Genomic DNA, 13699 nt, shown 5'->3' with positions numbered 1-13699 from the left:
TACAATAGGTACAGTATCGGATCTCTTCTCTTCACTAATGAATTTTGATAGAAAAATCTTTTCAATCCCTGATTAGACTTGAACGTTGAATCTTTATATTTCATTGCTAATAAATATTGTCCAACAACAATGTTGCAATACAGCCTAGTCTCCATTCAACAGCACCCACACGCGTGTATCTAATCCACCTTTTTCAAATTGGTGGGAAATTTAAAGTTCAACTATCACTCTGCGATGATATTTAGAAAAGCTGCTGCTGAACTCTGTTGTCATGATGCTTGTTGGACGGACTGTTAGGATTATAATGCTTTGCTTCAGGGTGTCTTTTGGGGAGGAATTATCCTGTGTGGAGCTCCCTGCTTCTGTTCATTGACTGTTTGATATCTATCAGCCACAAAGGTGAACTTTATTTCAGTTACTGCAGTTTTGTGTCATATGCAGCAGCTTTATGTCAACAAGGTAGGTCAAATGCTGGTTGTGCTCACATGCACCATGGTAGGTAAGTTACAACATTGGTAAGCTATGAGGCTAGCGACACTGTAAGCTGTTTTATGGATTTGCTATTTGGTAGCTGCTCATTTCTGCTCTTTGGTGCTGCAATCTGCGGTTTTTGCAATGCTTTTAGTTGTGGATCACTTTCTAGCTCTGGCTGAACTCATTTACTTTGATTCTTGTCAGGCACATGCATTATCGTGTTTTCATGCTCTTGCAAAGACCCAATTTATCACAATTAATATTGGCTTCATGGTAAACCCATGGCTGTTGTCACAGTCACATTTTGTCCACGCCTTTCATAATTAGCTAAACATTACTATTTCACTCAAAACCAACAGGTTTATATGACTTAACTGTTCTTCATATCATAATTGCATCAAAACTGCAGAGCTTCTGTTTTGTGTTTTATACTGCTGCTACACTCAGTTTTACTCTTTGCTGACATTGAATCTATAGCCATAATGATGGTAAAATGACATACTGCAAGTTCATTTGAAGAGACTGCAGTTTTGTCATTTTAATATGAATGTATAGTCATGCAGCTGATCATTTTCTAAGTCTGCTGCCTCAAGCGGATTGGTGGTGATGGATTTAAGATTAAGCTTATAACTGTGGTGAAAATGTGCTCTGATGATTTGTCTTGTTGAGCATCACATTAAAATTAGTGTTAGTCCAAAATGTAGGTTTCTGTCAAACGCCTCTCCTCAATAGCTGTCATTTCAAATTAAACTTCTTTGTTCATATTAGATTTGATTAGAGGGCCAATCAAATGAGCTTTTTTAGTGAGTAAAACGTATGTTGGGCCATGTGTCAAGGAACCCTCAGTTACATCAGCTGAATAAGACATTATGTTTGTGGATGTTATGACCAAGTAAGAACATGCAAAAGTAGATAGGACCTAAAATTTTAACCTTGTGGGACCCCACAAGTTATTTCTTGCAATGGATGATAAATTGCCTACAGTGAAAGAAAAGGTTCTATGGGAAATGTAGTAGCTGAGCCAGCACAGTGCTGTATCTCTGATACCCACCCAGTGCTTGAGGCAGTCAATTAAAATTGCATGATCTACAGTATCAAAAGCCTCACTGAGGTCTAAAAGGATTAAGATCGAACATTGCCCAGCATACACTGTTAAGAGAAGGTCATTTGTTACTTTAGAGAAGGCCTGCCTCAGTGCTGTAACACTTTAAAATATCATTGGAGTTTTAAGAAAATATTGATATCTAAAAAAGGGCAACTTGTATATTGTATTTAAAAACTATGGGATCTAGACGAGGGTTGTTAAGGTTGGTGAATTTAAAACTAGTCAGTTGAGTGCTCTACAGAAAAGTTGAATGGTAGATAAATCAATGGTACTAAACTTAGAAGGCCTTTGCATCTGAGTCCAATTTGTCAACATTGCATGCTATATGATTCACTCTTCTTTAGAAGCTGTATTGAAATGGGGCCCAGATACTTGGAGTGAAAGAATAACGTGCTGAAACCAGAAAAGCTTTGGGCAAGACATATCTCATATTTTCAACATTTGATTAAGAAACTAGGGAGCTCGGCTCAGCACCATAACGGCACAGTGGTATATGCTCTCAACATGACTCTAGAATTATGAAAAGCCCTTTGTTCTGCCATAAAATGCACTTTAATAACCCTCCATTTAAGTTCAGCTTTTGCACTCACACTTTAAAGACCTCCCTCTGTGCCTTCAATACCAATTTCCCTGTTTGTTTTAAAAGAGGTCTGTTACAAAGAAGGGATGTACCAGTCTGACCTTTTCAGTCCTGATCCTGATACCTGTGCTTTGGGTATCGACCAATACCAAGTACCAGTCTGATACCAGTGTTTAATTAATAAGCTGCCTGCGTCACTGTGGTGTTGAAGTGACTAGGATTATTCTTTTATATGAAAGGTAGCATCAGGCTTGACTAAACATACAGTGTTTTTCTTTGTACTTTGTCAAATCTTTCGATATATGATACAGATTTACAAAACTTTGTTAAACTAAATATAACAAATGAACAGTGATATAAATGTACTGAAATTGTATTTATCATTCAAATCATGCATCAGTAGCTTGTTGTAAAAAATATGAAAACCTCTTAAATGCAGCAACAAATTGGTCAAAACTTAAAGGGGATTACAATCCCAGCATAAAATGTATATAATGAAATTAAATGAATAGATTGGCCCCATTGTCACCGATACGTGAACCAACTATTTGAGTATCGGCCTGGTATCAGTAATGGTATCAGTGCATTGTTATTAACAAAAGTGATATACATATATCCACAAGTCTCCGATTTTTTTGCCTTCTTTGAAACAAAGATTTGCTTGCAAGGTCTCTCTGAAAATTTTGAATGGTTGATAAGGTGACAGGAGGCTTGTCTTTATAGAAGCGTACTTCTTAATCAGTTAAATTATTTTAGTAACTCCAAAAGTATCCACAAAAACATCAGTCTAGCTATTGCCCCAACCACAGCTCTGAGACAACACTGCCTTTGAAAACATAGACCATTCAATGCTTTTAAGTGGACTACACATTCTAGTTGACATTTCTGGCACGGTTTTTAATTTGCATTAAATCTTATTCTAACAACAGGGAATTTTTAGTACACTCCAAAAAAACTGTTGAAATTGTGATGTTCCCTTAGGGCACAGTTTTAGGTCCCACACCTTTTAATCTTTATATGCTTCCACTTCATCGTCAACGTCATTCGGGGACACAGCATACGTTTCCATAGATACAATGATGACACACAGTTGACATCGCTGTGTCGTCTGATGACCCAGGCCCAATAGATGCCCTTTTTTTAGTTGTATTTTAGGCATTTAGTCATGGATGGCTGAGAATTTTTACAGCTCAACCAGGACAAAACTGAACTCTTGGTTATTGGCTCTGAAAGAGAAACTTTGTAGAAAACTAGGCACAAGGCAACGTAAGGACTAGAAACAAGTATGCATGTCCTCATTGGGGTTTTCATTTGACTCAATAGTAATAGCACTGGGGAAAGCTGTAAAGACTCCTGAGAATATATTCACAGAGTACATTTAGGGGTGATGGCAGTACTAAGTAGGCTACAATTGATTTTTATTCAGATTCCCAAACATACTCTGGTTAAATAATATTTAGACCACAGGTCAAGACATATAATGATATTATTCGTTTTACAGAGTAAAATAATAACTGTTAACCAACAAGGTGCAAAGAGTTTCCAATTGAGTAATAAAATTAAAATGAAGCAAATGGTTGAGCACACGATAAAATGTGATCCAAGACTTAATATATCACACAGTTCCTATACAATTACAAAATGAAATTGTGAAACCTAAGGTGTGTTTATTTTGTTGTCATTTAAGTTTTTATTCAATTTCTAATGTCCATTACCATATAAAAGCCACCCATCTTCAATGCAAACAAATCCACCATATTAAAACAAAAATACACATAACAACAAAATGTGCAAATACATATAAATATACATAGATACACATATCCCAGCGAACATACAGCGCAGTAAATCTCACAACACTAAATGAACACAAAAAGATTATATGATAATACACAAGTTGACCTCCACTCCCGCATTATAGGCACATTTTCCCTCAATTATTTTGAATAATTTTATAATGTGTGAATTTGCCTCGGACATTAAATGCATTTACCTCAATGTCACAATTTAGATCTCTTTGTTAAATTAGTCCTAGATTATTATATTTCCTAAATTGGGCATCCACAACCATTTTATAGACTATAGAGAACTGAGGCCGAGTGAGCATTCCTGGGCAGCTCAAAATAGTGTCTGATCAAATTCTTCCCTTCACCTGGTTTAATACCTAAGGTTCTAACACTGCGTCTTAACTGGACGTACCACCAAAAGTCACCTTTCTCTTTCAAGGTGAAATGTGTACTGATTTCCTGAAATGAGAGAAACACATCATCTTTATAGGTCTCCAATCTTGTTCCGGTTCCCCTTCAGCCAGAACTTCCACAGGAAAGTTTTCCTGTCTATTTTCATAGATGGATTATTCCAGATAGAGGCATAATCTGTCTGTATTGGGATATCCTAAGCATCTTATGTAGCTTTGCCTATACTACTCTGGAATGGTGCAGGAATGGGTTGCCCTCACTTTCTTTTCTATTTGTGTTCACCCAAGGTTTGAGCCATAGCTGGCCCAATATTTGGCCAACTTCACTATCGCAAATGCTATATTATAAGGTTCCACATCAGGTAAGGCTAGGCCTCCTTTTCTTCTTAAGTCATAAAGCTTTTGCATGGTGAGTCTAGGTTTCATTCCATTCCATAGATAGTCCTTAATTATCTGATTATATTGCTTAATGATCCCGGCAGGAATTGTCACAGGTACTATCATTGATGTGTAATTAAACTTAGGGGTAACTACCATTTTAATTGTATTGATTTTTCCCATGAGTGTAAGATTTATTGATTTCCATCCGTCTAGGTCAGTCCTTATTTTCTGAAGCAACGGAGTTTTGTTAAGTTGCACGATATTACTCATGTCAACAGTCAGTCTTATACTGAGATACTTAATCCCTGATGATATCCATTTGAATCAGAGTCTGCTAAGCGCTGCTGGATGACATCCCCTAGACACCGGCATAACCCCTGAATTGTGACAACTGATTTTATAGCCGAAATTTGTGAGAACTTTTCAATCATGTCTAAAAGAATAGGGTACTGAAGAGTTTGGGTCCTCACAAAGCCAAAGCATGTCATCCGCATATAGAAATTTTTTTTTTCTTTATCTCCTGCCTTCAGTCGTGTAATTCCTGTTTTGGCCCTTATTGCGATTTCCAAAGTTTCAAGGAATAAAATAAACAATAAAGATGATAACGGACCTTCTTGCTTTGTTCCACGTGATAGTTGAAATAATGGGGACATTTGACCATTGGTAAAGACTGATCCTCCCTGTGTTTTATTGATCAGTTTAACCAAGTTGCCGTATCTAAGGTGTGTTAGAAATTGATTACAAATAGCATTTTCTTGGATTTGTTTCCCATGTAGAAGCTATATCTTAATAACTTTAAACACTGTTGAAACATTGACATGTAAGGATAAGTGCAGGGAGATCCTATCCCAGGAGCATGCATTATGGAAAAAAACTGGAGCAGAAGAAAAAACAACAAGAACATTTGAAGACAGGACCTCAAAGCCATTATTGGTGTCTTTTATTAACCAACCTTCAGGTTTAATAGATATGTTTACTATCAGTTACTGCAGTGTTTGACCTATACCATGGCTTTTGAGGGAGCTCACTTTCGAAAGTTAAAGTTTCTTCTAGTCAGACAAGTTAATTATATGATAAAGATGTTGATGATGTAACCTTTTCTTAGCTGAGGACATCCTTACCATATAACTAACTTGTCTGACTAGAAGAAACTTTACATTTCAAAATAGATAAAGAAGACATTAGGAATACAATCAAGCTCACTTTCTTTTGCATAGGCATGCCTTACAGAGAGGATTGCCTTTGACTCTTGTTCAGTTAATGACTGCATCAAACTTAAACATGGGCAGTGTCGGCTGGTGGAATAAAAGCAGACTTTCTCTCAAAAAAACATAACCTGTTCTGGCACAGTTCATATTGTCCGTATTTGGTCACAATCAATAACCTCAAAAACATTGTTTTAAGATAATGATTAACACATAGTTGTTTCAACATTTCAGTTTCATTCATTCACCCACCTAAAAACTTGGGTAAAGATTAAGGGAGTGCTCTGGGGCGATATTTTTATCCCTCCAAGGTCCCATTTATTCATCGCATAGAGTACAGCAAGCTGCATGCGCGACTTCTAAATGAGTTTGTATGTGGAACCGATGGGCACTCCGAATAGCACCTTCAATCTTGGCCGAGACCTGCAAATTTGTAAGACCAGCCTTTCTTGCCTCGGAAACTGCTCGGCTAAGACAGAGATGAGGGATAAGATAAATATTTTAATGCTGTTGTTGCTTTTAGTTGATTTTATAAGCTACTCATTGACCACACAATTGTAATCGTAGGCTGGAATAACATCAGAGTTGTTGGCCTACCTGAATCAGTGGAGGGTCGACAGCCTTCTTTGCAGAGCTGCTCATGGAATTTTTTGCCGAAGGCGTCTTGGAATCCCCGCCAGAAGGTTACAGGGCTCATTACATGCTATCTGAGAAGCCTAAGCCATGGCGCAGAGCATGGCCAGTCATTATCAGGCTGCACAAGTACCAGGTGAAGGAAACGATCATACGTGAGGCCCGGGCCAGGAGAGGCTAGCTACAGTACAGGGGCTCTCCCGTCTTCATCCATGATTGTTCATGCACACGTTCATATTTTGGGCAACGTGAACTGAAAGTATTGTATTACTTGCCTGATGAACGTTACTGTGGACGTGTTCATTCTGGTGTCTGTGAACAGCACTCTCTCTCAGTCTAACTTCGTTCAATAGGATGCCAGATTTCTATAGAGCCTTCTAGGTGAAACCCAGGCTAAAACACACTGTAAACAGGCCTTAATATGTAGTGGAAAAAACACCCAATCTGGCAAAACCAGCTGGCAGTGTTGCACCGCCGCAGACGTCATCAAAACAAAAAACAGCATTGAGGCTATAGCAACGTGTAGGGGAAAGAGCAGCAACGAGGCGTCGTATGATCCTTTAAATGAGATTTATGACAAGTTCGGTGAGGACAGGAAAAACCTTACCCTCCAGTGCAAACGTTGCCCGCTGGCACTTATGTCACATCCACAGGAAACCTGAAACAGTACATTGAACTGAAGCACACGGAGCATTTCAAGGTTTGTGCAAGCAAATAAAAAATCCAAAGACAGTCAAGACAGATCCTCAACCCAAATCCTTTTAACTGCGTACAGTAGCGCCTCCACTGTCATCTCCTAGCCACAGCTGGACGACCTGGTGGTGTAGTATATTGTCAGATACCCACAGCCTTTGAGTAAAGTAGAAAGCCCAGCTTTCATAAAATTGATTAAGGGTTACAGCCATCTAAAAAGGTTCCAATGCAGCAATTTTTAGGGTTTTTTTTACACATTTTTTACACATATTTGGACCTAAATATAACCATTTTTTGACTCGTGAATTCATAAAAAATAGTCAAAGATCCCTCCAAAATACAACATTAAGAAACCCAAACCTAGGAAGATCACAGAAAAAGTCATGCTGTGATTTGATTTAGAAAACAAACATTTTTCCATATTGTCAATATACCTAGGGAAGCCATCCATTCTCTGAAAGCCATAGGTTTCTAGTTTGTGGTTGCATAGTTTATTGAGGCTGTGATTATTTTCGAGGTCACAACAGCTCATTTTATACAGTGAGGTCAAGTTTCAAAATGAGGAGACTGGTTGATTCCTATAGAGCCCATTTTCATTCAGATATCTTGAGGTGAGTGGTCAAAAAATAATCACTTTGAAAATGGCCATGCCACATTTTTTCCTGACAAAATATAGCCCCCTTAGCTAGCATGACTAACATTGGCACCAATGGATTCTAGTTTCATATAATACCAATATTGTCACTCTAGATTTAATGGTTGCTAAGACAGTATGTTGGCTGGGCCCAATGTTAGATCATTAAGGGGTTAATGATACATTTGCATCCCGTTAATATGCACTTATTCATAAGCCAGTTTATCAGAAAATCTCAAGAACGGTAGAGGTATAACACAAAAGGCGGACCCAATGCGGACACGGACAAAAAGTAAAAGTACAAATCAAACGTTTAATAATATAAACAAACAAATGCAAAACACTACAGATAAACAAATATAATAACTAACAAAGACAATCACGGACGGAAACAACAGGAACGAGAAGACGGCGGAAGATCAAGGAGATGGACGGGAAACGGGAACATGGGAAACTATGGAGAAAACAGAAAACAAACACGATTAGTAACTTACGACAGGGAGTGTGATATGCACAACGAGAAAGGGGATGCCTATCCGGGGGGAATAGTTTTATGCCTGTCAGCTTGAGGTATTTAAGGTGGTAAAGGTGATCAGCATAACAGGCTGCAGCTTGGGGGGAACGCCTACCGGACCTAGACAGAGACAAGGGAAAGACACATGCAGGGAAACACAGACAGAGGGAGACAAACTCACACAAAAAGGAAGAGAGGAGGGTACTGACAGAACCAGATCTTGACAGAAAACCTTATTCTAAGGCCTACAATGACACTAGAAGTCGAGTTTGATGCACTGATGAAGTTTTATACCTGAGTTAGGCACTGTTGTTGCAAAATGTTCAATTATTATCAGATGTTTCTCATATGTCACCGAAGTTTTCTCTTTCAGATACCTTCACAGCATTTGTCAATCATTAGGAGTGTCATGAATGGAACTGGGAAAAACATGGAGAACTGGGACCCAAATGCAGACACGGAAATAGAGTCAGGTTAATAAGTCTTTAATGTTAGAAAAACTATATACAACAGTGTCCAGTGCACAAGGGAAAAAGGAGTGCTGCTCTCCTGACCAGATTTGCTCAAAATCACTACTATAAACTTAAATAAGTATGAAATTAAACTGTATATTGCTAATAATAGTTGCTGCTACCCACATAGTAAATACATACCCACAAAATATAAACATACAGTAGATTGGTGTGTGACTCTATTCACATAGATTCACATTCGCTCTATTAACAGCCCAATTAATGTTGATGGCATTGTTCTGCAGACGAGGTGAGAGCAACCCATTATATGTCAGTCTGACTTTGCCCTCCCTCTCGGTGCCATGATAGGGCTCTTCTCTGTGCAGACCTGTTTTGGACTAATGCCACAGATGGTGATGAGCCTGTGTAATCCCTGTAGATTTCCACGGTTTATAAACAGCAAGACAAGCAGCAGGTCCCTCCGATCTGAACAAACACTTCTAAATCAGGGGGGTGTTTATCTTGCCTGTTTGGGGTGGAGGTTGTAATTATTGCAAACAAGAGCAAACATGCAAAGAGAAATGAGTTTCACAGATCTAATTGATTGGGGGATTTAGCTGCCGTAACAAGCTCCCCCTCCCAACCACAGTGCTGCATAAGATTATTTGATCTATTATAGTTTATAACATCTGAACATATTCATAATTTCAAATGCCATGCATTTAACGTGATATGGGGTACATTCCATTTCCCAGGGCTAAATCTGAAAAAACTTAAGCACAGTTGGAAATGGCTCATTGATACAGAATTCACGGAACAACAGATTTCTGGCTCATAATAGTCAAGACCATGAATCTAACCCTGCATACAAAGACAGAGTGTATCAAGATAATTGACAAATTTCTTGGTAGAATGAAATGCTGGGCATGCTGAAAACAACATCACTGTTTGCTTTCTGTCTGGCAAAAGAATCACTGCATTGTGATGTATTGCCTCACCCCTGCACGCAAATACATTATTTTGTCAGGTGAGTTCCTTCCCAATTTTCCAGGCAACAATAGGAACATTGGGAAATTGGTTTGATCCATGACATGTTGACATTTCATATGGGGAAATCAATCAAAATCTACTGGCAAAAGGGTGCATGAAATGTGTCAAATGAGACTGCTGAAATCAAAAGTTTTATGGGAAGCGTTTTGGAATATTTATCAAGTAAATGAGATATATCAGTGTGCCACACAAATCACAGGAGAACTAATCAAGATTTTTTTTTTCTCTTGCACTGTTAGTGAGAGGTAATACCCTTGGGAAATTATTATTATATGCAAGGGTAGTTTTGTTTTCTTGTGCTTCAATGTGAAACATTTAACCGTATGAAAATTGTAAATTGGAAAATCTGTTTTGATCGACAGTATGCGACATTCAGACATCCTTCTGTTGTCTGTGTGTAGCACTGAAATACAGGCTTTATGTTAAGTGTTTGTGCTTCTGTTTTCATGCTTCATCTTGTTTTACATGTACAGCAACTATGGAGAATCATCTAAAATTAGCAGCACAGTTTGGGAAACAGCAGGTAGTGCACCCTGCTAATAGACTCTAGAGGTGAATTAGCCATTAGCTGAAAAGGCTAATTCACCTCTAAACCAGATGTCTTTGAGAGGGTGAAAAAAGTGAATTTTAAATGGAATACTGTGTGTTCATTGGACCAGATATACGGTATGATATACGGTATGATCTACAGTGAGAGCCAAAGATGATTTTGACTTTTTTTCCGACCAATAGTCAACACTTGTTAACCGACCGTTACCACACATACTCTGTGTGTAGAATAGCCGATTTAACCTGCCAGTCCTAATTTATATAGCGGTATGTGTCAAGTAGCTCTTGATACTGCACTTGCAAGTTGTGTTTTATACTGAATTAAATCTCTGCCCGTTGGAAGAAGTCAACTTGTTTTCTGTGTCCAGTTCTTGATCTCTTAGTCCTGAATTTTTTCCTTACATAAACTGTTTGATTGATCTGGTCAAAACTCTTTTTGACGGTTAAACGGTTAATCAGTTAATTTTTTTGCACCCCTAGATTAGACCAAAGTAAATGCACAACCGTGTAATACAGCCATTGTAAAATATTTCCCTTTTTAGTAGATGTTATATATTTGGTACCAAAATGTGGTTAATATCTTTACAGGGGACATAAAAGACTTTGGAATTTGAAGTCCATGTTATTACTTTCAGGATATAATTCTCAGTGGGTTTTTTGCCTGGCAGAATGCAACCTTGTCCTCAGGGGTCTGGCATTGCCGCTCAGGCAGTTTTGTTTTGACCAAAGAGAACATATCGAAATACCCTCTTTTAGGGTAGAGGTGCAAATGCATCCTAATGGGCCTGGCGTGACACCTGCAAACATAGCCATATTTAACACAAAGCACAGCAACAGACTCTAATTGCCCTGCTGTGGTCTGACAAGCTGTTAGGTACTGTAGATGCATCTTAAAGTTTGAAGCAGCTAAAAGTGAGTGTACATTCAATTTCTGGATAACTGTAAAAATTTGACCATCAGCAGGCTGATCTATAGTGTATTAATTTGTCAGTGGGGTCGTTTGCTTGACCAAAAACATCATTATACAATTTAGCCTGAATGCATGTTTCCTTATGTACCATCACTTATTTATATCAGTTTATTTTACTTTGATGTGAGCAAAGCTTGTAATTGCGTGTACCTCAGTCATCATGTTTCCTTGATGAAATTTTCATCTGTGTATGAATAATGTAGGAGTAATGCATAATGCACTGATGGAATTCCACTTTTTTCTCAAAAATAAAACTTATGAAAGTAATTTTTTCAATTTCACTTGGTGGTAACTTCCATACATCTGAAAACTCAGAGAAAGCCTAATAATGCAAACACCCCTGATCTAAATTGTACAGAAAAAGCAGACCGCTCTGTTAAATGTGTTGACCATGGTGTAGTATTGCACCCAAATGTATCACTCTATTTAGGTTGAGATGTTTTACAGCAGCCTTTCAGTGGTCTGTAAAGAGTGTGTTAGTCATTCCTTTAAAAGCCTGAGGCAAGCAGTAGAGTTCTTAATACACAGGAGTGGATAGCAGCCGCCGGCTCCGGAGGATGCGGTGAGTGTAAAGGCCTGTCAGGGAACAGGATCAGTAATGTGCTGTGGGAGAAAATAAAGCTATATTTTAAATTAGAAAACCTACAACCGTCTTTGGCACACACAAGATGAATAATTTGCCCATAGAGATAAATCTGTTCTCAACTGTCTACATGTTGTTCAGTTGACACACATCAGAAATTGGTAATGGCTCATTTTGTGGGCTCGCTAAGAGTTATAGGTAGAATTTGGTTTGAAGAAAGAACTTCACAGAAAGCAGCACTTATTACTAATGTTGTCACCCTGGTACCATATGTTTCCTACACTAGATTGCTCAGTAATACAATAAAGTAGTTTTTAAAAAGGAAGCTTTTGGTTTTCATACTTTGTTGCATATTGATGTTTCTGTCTAAATGAATCATTCAGATGTATTGCCATTAAAACCTAACAACATTGGTTATTCTTGTTATGCATCGGTGAGGGGTGTGGTTTTAAAGTATGCCTTCCGTGGAACATTGTTTATCACTATAACCTACACCAAGAAGGTTATATTTCCAGTTCCGTTTGTTTGTTTGTTTATCAGCAGTATTACAGAAAAACTACTTGACTACTACTGATTTTCATGAAAGTTGGTGTGAAGGTGTTACATTGAATGCATTAAATTTGGGAGCAGATCAGAACCATGGGGCGGATACACAAATTATTTTTCACTTTCATTAAAATTGTGAGATAGGGCTTAGCCTTGGCAGAGGTCTGCACTCTTTGACTGCCCCTTCTAGTATAGCCATATTGTGATATATACATATTGCTGTATTAAAAAAAAAACACTTGTGCCATAACCAGGCTTAATCAGATATGCTCAACTGGCTTCTTATTTCAGAAGGCCTTCTCCTCCCAACAAGCCAGAAAGTTTTTCCCCCTATACCAGACTTTACACAGTGCTGTGGAGATAGACAATAATAATGATTATGTACTTCAGCAACAATTTTGTAACCGTTCCACACAACCAAAACAACAGAAGTTAACAAAACTGAAATATATATTTTATAACAACTCACTCATAGAGTAACTTTGTGTGTTTCCTTATAACTTAACATGCTAATAAATTAGAGTTTTATAACCCGAACAATGATTGATCTTTATCACAAAGAATATTAATATTAATAAATATAACTTTTACATTATATAATGAGATGTCCATATCTAAAAAGTGTGACCCAACTCACAAACTGTGCATGCAATACTACCATACTTACCAAGACTTCTGTTTTGCAGCCCTAACACTTCAGACTTGTGTGTGTGAAAGAGAGAAGGATGACAGAAACAGCGAGAGAAGGAGCGAGGGAGAATATGATATCAATACTAAGATTGACTCAGTAGGGAGAGGATGTAGAGGCAGAAGCTGGCAGGCTCAGAAGATTGGCAGCAGGGAACAGATGGTCAGGAGGAGAAAGGAAACATGACCAGGATGTGTAGTTATGCAAAGATAAGCAAAGGAGGTGCCGAGAGTGCTGATGAGCTATAAGACACTGGCATCATAATTCTGTGTATAACATAGCTAGCCAAGTATCAAAACTTTTGGTAATGCTTGCCGTGTCAGACTGCTAAAGAAGTCATGCAATGCTTCTCAAACTTGTAACCAATCATTCTCATTTAGTGTATAATGAATAAAGGTTGATAGACACCAGATGTGGTGCTCTCTTTTTTCTTTTTCTTTTTTTG

This window comes from Echiichthys vipera, assembly GCF_963691815.1.
Source record: "Echiichthys vipera genome assembly, chromosome: 5".
NCBI classification, from domain to species: Eukaryota; Metazoa; Chordata; class Actinopteri; order Perciformes; family Trachinidae; genus Echiichthys; species Echiichthys vipera.
Note: the sequence above shows the minus strand (reverse complement) of the source record.